The sequence below is a fragment of the Podarcis gaigeae genome (assembly GCF_964106915.1).
Source record: "Podarcis gaigeae genome assembly, chromosome: 9".
Classification (NCBI taxonomy): domain Eukaryota; kingdom Metazoa; phylum Chordata; class Lepidosauria; order Squamata; family Lacertidae; genus Podarcis; species Podarcis gaigeae.
The window spans coordinates 2,242,133-2,256,400 of record NC_139685.1 but is presented as its reverse complement, the minus strand read 5'-3'; the positions used below and the strand labels follow the sequence as shown (position 1 = coordinate 2,256,400).

The 14,268-nt window shown below is 42.2% G+C and overlaps 1 protein-coding gene across 1 annotated transcript in view; it reads right to left on the bottom strand.

Moving 5' to 3' along the window:
• Positions 1-14,268, bottom strand: part of TSPAN3 (tetraspanin 3) — a 939,276-nt gene that overhangs the window by 362,097 nt on the left and 562,911 nt on the right. The window lies entirely within an intron of this gene.

Here is a 14,268-nt window from a genome sequence, read left to right as displayed (position 1 = left end):
TAGAAGAAGAAGCACATTTCTTTTACCAGGATGGAAAACATTATTTAGCTCTCTTTAACGAGCAAATCTGGATCTCTAGATTATTCTTTTTCTTTTTCCTCTGGAAAAGCTGTGTGCATAACATTTTGACAGGTACAGCTTTTACTGGCGTGCAGATGGTACCGGTGAGAGAAGTGTTGGTGAATTCCTTCTGGGTTACACAACTAATGAAAGTCTTAAGTAACCTGCTAGAAATAAAAGCAGATGTCAATCTTATTTTGGTCAACCATTGGTAACCTTTTCATCTGCCATCTGTGCAACCCCTCAACTCCCATCAGCCTCAGTCCTAGCAAATGGTTAGGGATGCTGGGACTTGTAGTTTATATCTTTGTTTGTGGAGCAAGATGGCAACAACAAAGCAGCGGCAGTGAGAAAACCTCCCTAAAAATGCCATCTATTTAAGTTAACTATCTGAATTGTGGACAACCAGCAGGATAAAATTAGAGGGACAGTTTATATTCATACTTAGATATACTTGTAGTGAAGGCTCCTCTGACCTTAGCTGTTGAAAGGTAATTGCAGACAAAACATACCCCAGCTGCTTATGCAGATAAAAGTTCTGGAGGATTTAATTTAACAGTGTGATGTCATCAAGCAAGATGGCTGCCTAACTCTCTTACTCTTAACACCCTGTGCACTATCAAACCTCCCATTTAAGCTGAAAACCTTAAAAAGTGACTCTGTGAAACAAGATCTCTACAGATTATGCTCCAGGGATCTCATTTAACACCACAACAGTCACAAAAGCCATGTATCAGGAAATCAACCAGAAACCTCTGAGCAGCAGGAAGAAGAACTAGGCTCAAGCGTGGCAGCTAAGACTGCAAAACTCCTAAGACGAAGCATTTGGCAGCTTCCTTCTCCCTGAGCTCACTGCCCACCTGGGAAAGCTGAGACAGGATCTCGGGGAAGATTTAGCATTAGAACTAAAAGCAGCTTTGACTCCCAAGTGAGAAAAGACTCAACAAAACAGAAGCCCGGATCTCTGAGGCCTCAAAGACTGCAAATGAAGCTCTAAAGTTAGGAATCAGGAGGCAAAAATCAAGAAACTGGTGGCCATAACTAGAGAAACACAGCTTTGTATGAAGCAGACATTCTTGTCGCTTCCATCTATAAGTGAGAGGCCTACCAGAATTTCTGGAAGGCAAAGATTTACTCTCTTATCTTCCCTAATCTTAAAACTTAAGGCCTCCAATCTAGAGTTTGCATACAGAGCAGGCCAGTGCTTGCAAACTCAGCCACAGGCCCAGAGACATTGTTATTGAAAGGTTTTTCCTCCTTTCCACTAAGCAGGCCATTTTAAAGGAACTTCGTATACTTGACACTCTGGCATGGGAAGGCCAGAAGATCTCTATTATGTAAGATTTGTGTCTGGCAACCTTAAATTGCAGACGTTTCTTTAAACTATATACAGAAATGCTTCAAAATGCTGGAATCCACAAGAGATGGGGCTACCCATTCCATCTGATAGTGCTGCTGGATGGGGTACAGCATGAAGCATCAACACACAAGGAGGCAAGACTACTCCAGAGCATGCTAAAGCTGTCTGTACCAAGTGACCCCAAAACCAGCAGCTGTAACTCAGACTCATCAGATGATGAGATAGGACTAGGTTGGCAGCAGCAGTGACATCAAGTAAAAACTTCTTAAAAGTGCCACTTTCAGCATACTGAAACCCACCACGTCCTGGGAACTGGAAGAGGACACCAGAGCAGTGGTCAGCAGAATACCTAGTCTCTTAAACAGGAATAGGGAAATAACCACTAATGTGCATTATTAGCTGTCAGCATAACAAGGAACCATTGAGACACATGGAGGTGCCCAAAGCAAATGAAGCAACCTGGCACTGGGAAATTTAGAGAACTGTTAAATTGATTAAGTTTTTTACTTCAGTGTCCCCTTATATTTGCTATCAGAAAATGAATGGTGTTAAACATTGAGAGGAGAGACTACCTCTTCTCATGACCATTCTAGCAGAACTTTGCAAGATCTTTGTGTTTTAGCATTGGATTACATAGTGAAGCTTGAATTTTATCCTACACACGCTATTACTCTGACCTACATTTTGCCACCTATCAAAACAATCCGTTAAAATGTTTGTACAATTTCCTAGCCAACATACTGTAACCTGGCCCAATGGTTGATCTGGAAACTATAAAAATACTCACCCTAAATGTCAACGGTCTCAACTCACCAGTGAAACGACAGAGTCAATCTAATGCTCAAATGGGAAAAACCTAAAATAATATGCCTACAGGAAACCCACTGTAAGAAGCAAATGGATAGAATTTTTCGTCTCAAAGGCTTTGATGTCCAAATCTCATCTCCTGGATCATCAAAAGGGAGAGGAGTAACACTGCTGATTTCTAACAGTCTGAATTTTACCCTCAAGAGAACTTTGACAGATGAGAGAGGCCACTAAGCATTTGTCAAAGGCCAAAGTAATGGCATCACACTAACTTTACTCTCTGAACAAAGGACAGTTACAATTTCTCCGACTTGCTATGCTAGAACTATCTGGATTCCAGGGAGGCAAGGTGCTATTAGAAGGGGATTTAAATCTTGTACAAGATCCCCAACTGGACAGATTAACCTCTCTATTGAATGACAACCATACCTAAGCCAGGAAAAATCCTGCGTCAGTAGAATCATATAGACCAATAATCCTTTTAAATCAGGATGCTAAAATCTTTACAGCAATCTTTACTGCAAGGCTCAACACGTTTATTTCTTCCTACATCACCATGGACCAAGCTGGGTTCATACCCCAGAGACAGATCTGTGACCCAATTCACCAGCTACTAAATGTTATCCATCCTAGCAAAAGGAAAAATTTACCACTAGCCGTCATATCATTAGATATGGTAGTTCCTAGGAGGGTTGTTGTCAAAAATGAACATGGGACATTTTATGAATTCTATCATGAGACTGTACAAAAACTCATACACTCGGGGTAAATGGCATAGATTCTAAAGCTTTCTCTATTGCAAGAGGGGTGTGGCAGGGATGCCCTCTGTCACCCCCTCTTGTATGCCCTCTCAATTGAACCACTAGCCCTCTCCATTAGAAACAATTTGGAGATAAAAGGAGTTGAAATAATAAAAAAATGCATAAAATAAGCCTTTTTGCAGATGATATAGTAATAATGCTCTCTAACCCAAAAGCTGCAACACCTGTATTAAGGAAAGAACTAAGCAATTATGGTAAAGTGGCCAGATTCAAAATCAATGAAATCAGAAATAATGTAGATAGGCATTCCTCCACCTGTCTAATTAAACATTCTAAACCAAACAGGTTTTAAAACCTGCTACAAGGTAGTAAAATATTTGGGAGTGCAGATAACTAAAAATCTATCCGCTCTAAAGAAAGCAAACTTCACACCAGTATTCCTACAGGTATGACAAAATCTTGAGTCTTGGAAAGATGTACATTTATCATGGTCAGGACGCATAGCTGCAGTTAAGATGGCTATCCTACCGAAATCTTTGTTTCTCTTTCAAGTGTTGCCAATTATGATTACACCCATACAATTTAAAATTTGGCAGTGCTCAATAAACAAGTTTATTCATGAAGGGAAGAAAGCATGACTAGGCTCTAGAATTATATATGGAAGTGTCCAAAATGGTGGGAATCCCACATCTCCAAGCTTATTACAGCGCCTTCCAAGGAAAGCATTTGATGTCACTGATCCACAGGTAAACCATGGGTAGATATAGAAATTTCAGATCCTGTATATAGAGCATATCCCTATCTACCCTCCTCACTCACTAAAACCCATACTATTGTGAACCTTTTTTTCCGCACCACTCTAAATGTGTGGAAAGCAAAATTTTAAAAACTGGCTCCCCCAATATCTCCCCTTAGCTTTCACCTATCTTTTAAAGAAGCAGGGCAATGCTTAGATTGGAACGGTTGGGAACAGGTGGGCCTTTATAGATTAAAAGATTTCTATGCAAATAGTAAAGGTAAAAGTAAAGGTCCAGTCGCAGACGACTCGGGGGTTGCGCTCATTTCGCTATACTGGCCAAGGGAGCTGGCAAACAGGCTCTGGACCTGGTGCCTTCCATGGGCTCTCCCAGTTTGTTTCGGGCCCCACACATCAAGCAGGCCACACGCTGGATCTGATCTTTGGCGTTGGTATAGATGTGATCATGTTTCCTTCGATGAAGGTGCCATGGTCTGATCACTATGCCCTGAAAGCCAGGATTGACGTTCCACCCCCACCCTCCTTAGGTGGCGAGCCGATTTGGGCAGAGGCTGATGGACCCTGATAGATTCCGTCAAGCCTTGCGGGACCTTTCTCCCCCTGGCGACTCATTGACTGAGCTTGTTGAGGGCTGGAATACCCAGCTCCTGGCAGCCATCAATGAGATCGCACCTAAGCACCCTCTGCGACCCCGCAGAAACCGGGCTCCCTGGTTTACCGAGGAGCTCCGGAAAATGAAGCAGGACCTCAGACGGCTAGAGTGAGTATGGCGGGGTGCCCGTGACGGAGCTTCAAGAACATCTTATAGGGTTTTTATGAAAACCTACGAGATGGCAGTGAAGGCCGCTAAGAAGTCCTACTTCTCAGCCTCCATTGCACCTGCTAGCTCTCGCCCAGCGCAATTATTTAGTATAATTCAGTCTTTAACGTCCCTCGAAGGACAGCCAAATTTAAATAATAATTTGACACACAGCTGTGAGGCATTTGCGAGCTTTTTGCGGAGAAGGTCCTGTTGCTCCGCCATGACCTCCCTGCCAATTTGGATACAATAAAGGAACTGGAGGCCCCTCGACTGTCCTCGGGTTCAGTATTGGACCACTTTGACCAGATATCCCCAGCCGATGTGGACAGACTCCTCCGAGCTGGAAAGCCCACCACTTGTCCTCTCGACCCGTGCCCGTCCTGGCTGATTAGAGCGTGTCCTGACGAGGTGCGGGCCCCCCTGGGGGATATCATCAATCTGTCCCTTGGCACCGGGACATTCCCAGGGGAACTGAAGGAGGCAGTGGTGCGTCCGCTTTTAAAGAAAACATCATTAGATCCCTTAGATCTATCCAATTACCGCCCGGTTTCGAATCTTCTATTCCTGGGTAAGGTGATTGAGAGAGCGGTTGCTGAACAGCTTGGTAGGTTTCTGGATGAAACATCGGCTCTGGATCCATTCCAATTCGGCTTCCGCGCTGGTCATGGGACTGAGACGGCTCTGGTCGCCCTAACAGATGATCTCCGCAGGCAGCTGGATCGAGGCGGGTCGGGGCTGCTGATTCTTCTAGACCTGTCTGCAGCCTTCGACATCGTCGATCACGAACTCCTGGACCACCGCCTTGCCGACGTGGGGATCTAGGGCACAGTCCTTCAATGGCTGCGCTCGTTTCTCTCTGGTCGGGGACAGAGAGTGGCGCTTGGGGGGGAATTGTCATCCCGCCACTCCTTGGTGTGTGGAGTGCCCCAGGGTGCAATACTCTCCCTGATGCTTTTTAACATCTTTATGCGCCCCCTCGCCTAGCTTGTCCGGAGTTTTGGGCTGGGCTGCCATCAGTATGCTGATGACACCCAACTCTATCTGTTGATGGACGGCCACCCTGACTCGGCCCCAGACACACTGATCAGATGCTTGGAGGCTGTGGCTGGATGGTTACGTGGGAGCCGGTTGAAGTTAAATCCTTCGAAGACAGAGGTCCTCTGGCTGGGACGGGACGACATGGGACTGAGGGGGCAACTCCCATCTCTTGCAGGGGTGCAATTAGTGCCAGCACCGTCCGTTAAGAGTTTGGGTGTAATCTTCGATACCTCCCTCTCCATGGAGGCGCAGATTGCAGCTATAACAAAGGCGGCATTTTTTCATCTCCGTCAAGCTAAGCAGTTGGCTCCTTACCTCTCTCGCCCTGACCTAGCCACTGTGATCCACGCGACGGTCACCTCCAGACTGGATTATTGTAACTCGCTCTACGTGGGGCTGCCCTTGAGACTGACCCAGAAACTCCAGCGGGTGCAGAATGCCGCAGCGAGACTCCTTACGGGGTCTTCGCTTAGAGATCACATTCATCCGGTGCTATACCAGCTGCACTGGCTCCCGGTGGAGTACAGGATCAGGTTTAAGGTGCTGGTTTTAACCTTCAAAGCCCTATACGGCCTAGGACCCTCGTACCTACGGGACCGCCTCTCCTGGTATGCCCCACAGAGGAACTTACGGTCTTCAAATAAAAACACCTTGAAGGTCCCAGGCCACAGAAAGGTTAGGCTGGCCTCAACTAGAGCCAGGGCTTTTTCGGCTGCGGCTCCAACATGTTGGAACGCTCTGTCATAAGAGACAAGGGCCCTGCAGGACTTGACATCTTTCCGCAGGGCCTGCAAGACAGAGCTGTTCCACCTGGCCTTTGGTCAGGGCGCAGCCTGACTCCCTCCTTTGGCAATCTTTACAAAACTTTAGTTTATGGTTGCCATCAATTTTGATTTTAATTACTTTTTATAATGTTTTTATAATGTTGTACTGTTTTAATGTTGTTAGCCGCCCTGAGCCCGGCTTCGGCTGGGGAGGGTGGGATATAAATAAAATTTATTATTATTATTATTATTATTATTATTATTATTATTATTATTCTGGGTCATGTGGCCAGCATGCCTAAGAACGGTACCCCCCTACAAAAAGAACAATTCATTGCAGCCATACCAAACCTTAAATGGCCATGGTACCACTCAGTGGCGTAGCGTGGGTTGTCAGCACCCAGGGCAAGGCAAGTAATTTGCCCCCTAACCCGTGGATTTGTGGCCCCTAACCCTAACCCCCAGATGTTGCGCCCGGTGCAGCCGGGCCCCCCTGCACCCCCACACTACGCCACTGGTGCCACTTCAACCAGCTGTTAAGATTCCTGTTAAACCCAGACATTTCCACTCAAGCAAACAAAAAACTAACAGCAATAGAGCACATCTTTGTTAACTTCTCTCCACTCTCTAGGGGCAGAGTGTCCTCAATTTATGAAGCTCTAATAACACTAGAATATGGCAATCCTCTGGCAACCTGCACAGAATCTTGCTTAATTAGTTGCCATTAATTCGATTTTAATTGATTTTTATAATGAAATATTTTTAGAATGTGTGAATATCTGATAGTTTGATTGTTTGATTGTTGTTAGCCGCCCTGAGCCTGGCTTCGGCTGGGGAGGGCGGGATATAAATAAAATTTATTATTATTATTATTATTATTATTATTATTATTATTATTATTATTATACACAAAAATGCCGTGGGAAATGGACCTAGATGTGCAAACACCAAATGAAAAATGGATGGCTTTGTGGTCTGGGAGACTGTTGAAATCAGTTTCTGCAAAAAGAAAGGAAGCTTTGCTAAAACTTCTGCATAGGTGGCATTATACATCGGTGAGGCTGTCCCAAATATGTAAACAACTAAAGAGAATCTGGCTGATCTGATCCTGTTGACAGCTAAAACAATTGATTCTATTTGTAAAACGCTTAGCTCATTGCTTTCTAAAATGGACATTTTAATCAGTGAGGTCACAGAGACACTCAGAAAAGAAATCAACAAGGTACCAAAGAAACCTTCTCTATCTAACTCACTGTGAGCTAAATATTTGATCCAGGACACGAGATAATATAAACCAGAAGCTTGTTTGTGGAATGAAAGAATAACATCACTTAGTGTTACAACTGAATAAGCTTAGTCTTGCAATACGCAGCAACAAAGGCTGGGTTCCACCCTTTTATACAATTTGACTGGCCAAGAAGCATTGGAGGATTTTATTAGGGTTAGGTAAAGGTAAAGGTACCCCTGCCTGTGCGGGCCAGTCTTGACAGACTCTGGGGTTGGTGCGCCCATCTCACTCAAGAGGCCGGGGGCCAGCGCTGTCCGGAGACACTTCCAGGTCACGTGGCCAGCGTGACATCGCTGCTCTGGCGAGCCAGAGCTGCACACGGAAACGCCGTTTACCTTCCCGCTGGTAAGCGGTCCCTATTTATCTACTTGCACCCGGGGGTGCTTTCGAACTGCTAGGTTGGCAGGCGCTGGGACCGAGCAGCGGGAGCGCACTCCGCCGCGGGGATTCGAACTGCCGACCTTTCGATCGGCAAGCCCTAGGCGCTGAGGCTTTTACCCACAGCGCCACCCGCGTCCCTCGCCACCCGCGTGTTACATAGACTTAATCAATGTGTAGCCTCTGAACTACTCCAATCAAGCTCAGAAAGTCTTACTTTAGAAGCCCCAAAATTCCCTCACTGCTACATCGCACCAAGTCTATGTTGACTGCCAAAGGAATTTTCCCAGTACGTTTTTAACAACCTGATTTTATCACCACTAATAACTAACTTTAAAGCAGCCAGCCACCATAATTATAACAGGACCCTAATGAAAAGAACACAAAAGAGCTTAAGCAAATCCATTCAAGAGGATTTGATCAGTTGGCAGAACCAGAGGATCCAACCAAGGACAACTATGTATTGGAGGAGCATTTGAAATGCTCTTTAATGATTTGCCAACATAAGAGCAACAACAGATTATTGAAAAACTAGCCTGCTGAAGATATCTGCAGACATCATAACTCCTATGATATGCCTAACGACTCTCAGCCTAAGGAGCCCTCGAAAGAGTCCATTATCTCTACTACCACCCTGCGTAATGATCCATCAATATAGAACGCCTGAGAGGTATGGGCAGGTCTCCTTCCTTTATTGTCAGTGATTACAGCAGGTACCTTTCAGCTCCTATGGCATATCTAAGCAGTCTGGAACTGCCTACACATCGTAGGACCTTATCCCTGGCTCAATGCTGAACTCTCCCTTCTGCTGCTCCTGGAGAACGCTACAGAAAGATCTCGTATCTGGAGAGATGCTGCCCCTGTGACTCTGGCCAAATTGAAACTGTATAACACAGGCTTCTTCATTGTTCTACAGAGATTTAGGCTCTGACCTTATTCTGCCAATACTCCAGAAATACGCTGGATGCTCTGATCATTTTTTTGCCACTCTGTTGCTCCTTAATAAAAAATCCTGTTATACAAGGTAGCCAAATTTTGTGCAGCAGCAATCAAAATATGACATATAATGACTAGCGCCAAGCATTGGTATTATATATAATATAATATATTGACCTCTCTAGGTCAGAAGGGTTTCCTTTCTGACAGATAAATGACTCCCTATAACTGCTTTTTTATGTATATGTGATTTTATATCATTTTATTTATTTATTTTGGTGTATTTATCTTGATACTATGACTTGGACTGTAGTCCAGTAACATCTAAAGGGCCACAGGTTTGTCATCCCTGAACCACAGTTCTGTGTTAAAAATATAATCAATTTTAGTCTGGAAAACTGTTTCCCCCAAATCAACCATCTCTTTAATGCCTCAAATTGGAAGCATGGTTTTCCAGTTCAACTGGAACTATAAAGCAGCAGTTAACAATACCTCAATATATTTAGTGTTTAAAAATTAGCCAGCTCTAGACTTCATGCAGTGTTGTTTTTTTAAGGAAGTGCAAATGATTTTCAGAGGTTACATCATGCTATGTGGTTTTATTTTTGGCCAACAAAACCAGTTTTGTTTCCTAATATGACCTTTGCAGCCAGCTAAGCTGTGAAAGAACTGATTTTAAAATTGTGAATGCTTTTTAATAGAGACCTGGAATAGGCATTTAAAGAGAGAAAGATAAACTTTATTTACAAATGAAATTGTTTTGCGGACTGACCTTGATTTTTAACCACTGTATTTTGTGCAGGTCTAAAGCCCTCTGAGTAGTTCAAACAAAACTTAGGAGTAACTAAGTCATTGAGAAGGTTCTGCATGTCTTCAACCAGTTACAACTTGTGGTCCATATATAGGGTCCATTATATATATATATTTACTAGCCCTGCCAACCCATTTAAAGTTCTGTTCAACACAATCAAAGGCCTTACCATTTTCCATGCCTAGGAAAAAGCATATACCTATTTTTGCCCTTGATAAATACAGATGAATGAAACATAGCTTCTCAATATTATCTAACAGTATTCTGTCATGATTCAGCAGTATTTTATCTTTTTTAACTACTATGCATAAAGGTCGTTCTAACTTGTCTCTGATAAGCTTCACATACCTTGTACATTCTGTGTCTGACAACTGCAAGAACATAAGCAATGCACATTTATGCGTATATATTTGGTCTTGTAAAATATTAGCAATATCTTCTTCTTTCACAGTGTCTGGGAACAGTGCTATGGATTCCTGAAAATTATATAAGAGAATAGCTTTATTAGAAGTGATTATTATTATTATTATTTTAAAATAGTCTATTGGCTTTCCACCATTATTCAAGGTGATTTACAAAAATCATTAAAAGAATATAAATAGTCTCCAAAACAAGTATAATCACATAGCCTAGAGCATAGAAGCAGTAAAAATTAGCTGATGAAGATACACACAATCTAATTAGCAAATCATTTGGCACATCTGCTTTCCAAAGTTAGTTGTGACTATTTTGAATTCATAGAAATAGAAAACAGTGGATTTTTTAGCAGAATCAGTGCTTAATTTATGGTGTGCTTTCATATTTTGCTTCTGGATAGCAATTTGCATGTGTGTTTCCCCCCCCCCCACCTGATCCTACATGCAATTCTTTGGTTCTTTATTCCACATCTCATTACATTATTGTTTGTTCTGGGGGAAGGTGTGAGCTGCTTTTCCTCAAAGAGAACAATTAGATATCCCTTAAGGGGTTGGATGCTTTTTCATAATTTTCCTTTCAACTGACTCTTCACTGAATTCAACTGTTGTGCACCCAAGGAAAGACAATTCTGCTCTGCATTTTATTCTTTGCTGATTCTAGAAGCTGTATCAATGATACTCTTCTTTAGTACTGTTTTAAATGCCTCCTAATTTATTGTTGCAAATAACTTGCTATTTTTGTTATTAATGAAATGAATAGTTTTTCTGCTCAGAACGTTTAGCATGACGCCTCTTCAAACAGCAGCATTTTGAGTTCCCATTTTTTAGCCATTTTATTGCTTTTCTTATATCTACATATAATCATTGGCCAACAATGGCCATTCTCTCTTCTTTTTATCCCCCAGAAGCTTCTCAGTGAAAACACAATTAGAATCCACTGAAGTGAGAGCTACCTTTGGGCATGAATGATATGGGTGATTCCCACTGTTCATGAGTATAAGCAGATGGGAAACATTTTGTTTTAAATATGGGTCAGTGGGACTGGAATTTTCCCAGTTCCCTACTTTTAGGTTTAAACTAGTGGTTAAGTAGTCTACAGTAAGATTCTCTGAAGAAAATTTCAGGACAGGAAGAACAGAATCAAGAAAGTCCCTTTGTCTAATATTAGGGATAATTTTGCCTAAATACTCTCATCGTTCACAAGTTTCTCGTTTTCATTTAAATGTTGTTGTTGTTGTTGTTGTTTTAAAAAAGGTCCTTCAAGATATGTCTTAAATAGAAATTCAGATTATTGTATCACTCTGCCCAATTCTATGATGCCATTCAGTCATTCTGGTAACAAGATGTTTGGTGTGGTAGAATCCCATCACCTATCAGTACATATTAGATAATAATTAAATAGAAAATAGCTTGAAATGCATTTTACAAAAACATAGAATTCACGGATAAGACATTTGTACACAATGTCTCTTTCTTTGAAGTAACCAGGATCCCTTTTAAATATAACTTTGTCCTGATAGGTTCCTACAGAAAACTCTCCTCTGATTTACACAGCACCTTGTCTTCTCTGTTCAGTCTTCTTACCATATTCTCCAACATTGTTTTTGCTTGTCTATAGCTGTTTTGCTTGTTGCTGTTCCATAATTTCTTGTTTTGATTGCTTTATTCAGTTATCTCGGGGAAAAACAAGAATTTTATTTTCATCAAGACTCTTTTGGCAGAAAGTCTTTACCATTTACTGTATCCCTTCACCATTACTGTATTTGAAAATTACTTACTGTTGCAACCATCACTGCTGCTCCCTTCAATCAGGTTGTTGCCATGCTCTATGGAACTGCTCCGTGGAATCTGGCCCTTCCTGACAGTGATTAGGAAAATTAAAAAGAATAAATGTGGATGTGAGTTCACATTGCATTTAGCGGTTGAGGCTTTTGCTATTACAGCCTAATGGGCTTTTACATCGAACTTTCAGACTGACTGCTCCACAGTTAGGTAGCATTTAATCTGCCGTTAGTTTGAAACAGAGACATGGATTGGGCTGTCAAGGCTTGGTCATGCATCCTCTGAGCACATGACCAAATGCTGTGTACACTGAATAGTTTTTTAATTAATTTTCATTTTTTACATCACACAGTCATCTGAATTATTAAGTTACAAGTCCACATCATTATTTGCTGTGTCATTGCAAGTCTTTCTTTAGTGGAGACAGGACATTTGAAATAAAGTTTATGCTAATCATTTCTGCCCTATACACAGTATGTTGGGTTTGGTTTTACAGAAGCTGCTTTCATATGTATATTAAACTGCTTTGATATTTTTAAAAGGGAAGGTGTCCCAGAAATTACATAAATAAATGTACATTGCAGAAATGTTTTATCCCATTAAGCTATTCTTCCGTACTTTTAATATTTTCTAAAGGTGACAATGGGCAGTTTAAATAATGCATTCAGTTCTCTATTGCTGAAAGGGACTCGGTTCTAATGTGAGATGGGAATGTGTCACAAAATATTTCCTTTTAAGAACTGCTGTTACAAGGTGCCTCAGCAATGCTTTTTAAAGTTTTAAAAAGTGAAAAACCATAACCATAGTGAAATGTTTTTATTAACCTCAAAGACTAATATTGCATGCATTATAAATGGAGAATATTTATATCATGTAGAATATTTAAATTCTGTCAGGACAGAATCAGAGACGTTATGTGAATCGCTAAGCCAGCCTTTGCCCAGGGCCTTCTAGGTCTTCTGCCCTACAACCCCTACCATCTCCAAGACATCTAGAAGATGCTGGGTTGGCAGAGTCTGACATAAGCACTACCATTTTACCTGCAAAGAAAGAAGAATGCACCAGCAACCAGGACACTTAGGACGACCACTGAAGCTAAAACAGCTGCAAACAGTTCACCTCTTGGATGGCTCTTGATGCTCGGGAGTAAAATCTCCTCACAACGATTTCCTGTATAATTTTCAACACACCTGCGAAACAGAGGTTTACCTTAACTGAGTATCTTGTGGCACAGCTTATATATACCTAATCTCCCTGTACATCTCAACACTTGCTTGTCTTGACACACAAGCATGGCCAGGAAGCAGCAAAATCTTGGCTGTGCCGGTAGAATCAAAGATTTGTAGAGTTGGAAGGGAACATGAGGGTCATCTAGTCCAACCCCCTGCAATGCAGGACTGGGGTCTTGAACCTATGACCCGGAGATGAGTCTCACATTCTAACAGTCAAATGAGTGTCATTCTTCATGGCTCCCCTTAAGACAATTTACATTTGACATTTCAGTTAGTGGGTTATGTCCTGGTTCTGAGTAGACTACACACTTCTAGGCTGCGTCAACAGAAGTCTAGTGTCTAGATCAAGAGAAGTCATAGTCCTGCTCTACTCTGCCTTGGTCAGAGCACACCTGGAATATTGTGTCCAGTTCTGGGCACCATAATTTAAGAAGTATATTCACAAGATGGAGGATGTGCAGAGAAGGGTAACCAAGATAATCTGGAAACCAAACCTTATGAGGAATGGCTGAGGGAATTGGGTTCATTTATCCTGATAAAGAGAAGACTGAAAGTAGATATGACAGTCATCTTCAAATATCTGCAGGGCTGTTGCATGTAAGACAGCAAAGTTTTGTTCTCCTGCTCCAGAGGGTAGGACCCAAACCACTGGATTCAAATTAGACAGATGGAGCTTCCAACTAAATAATCAGGAAGAACTTTCTGACAGTAAGAGCTATTCACAGTGGAACAGACTCATGAAAGATTGTGCACTCTCCTTCCTTGGAGGATTTAAAGCAGAAGTTGGGTGGGACACAGGACCCTCTGGGTACCTTCCAGCTCTGTGCTGTGTGCTATATACCTTTCATGATGATGGAAAAAGGCATTCAGAGGCATTTCAGGTTGTAGGGAATTCATAAAGGTGCAGTGTTGGCAACCCCATCCCTAATGGCTAGTCAACTCTTGTGCAACTGTTTGAAGCAGAGTAAAGTAAAAGGTAAAGGACCCCTGTACAGTTAAGTCCAGTCAAAGGCAACTATGGGGTTGTGGCACTCATCTCGCTTCAGGCTGAGGGAGCCGGCATTTGTCCACAGACA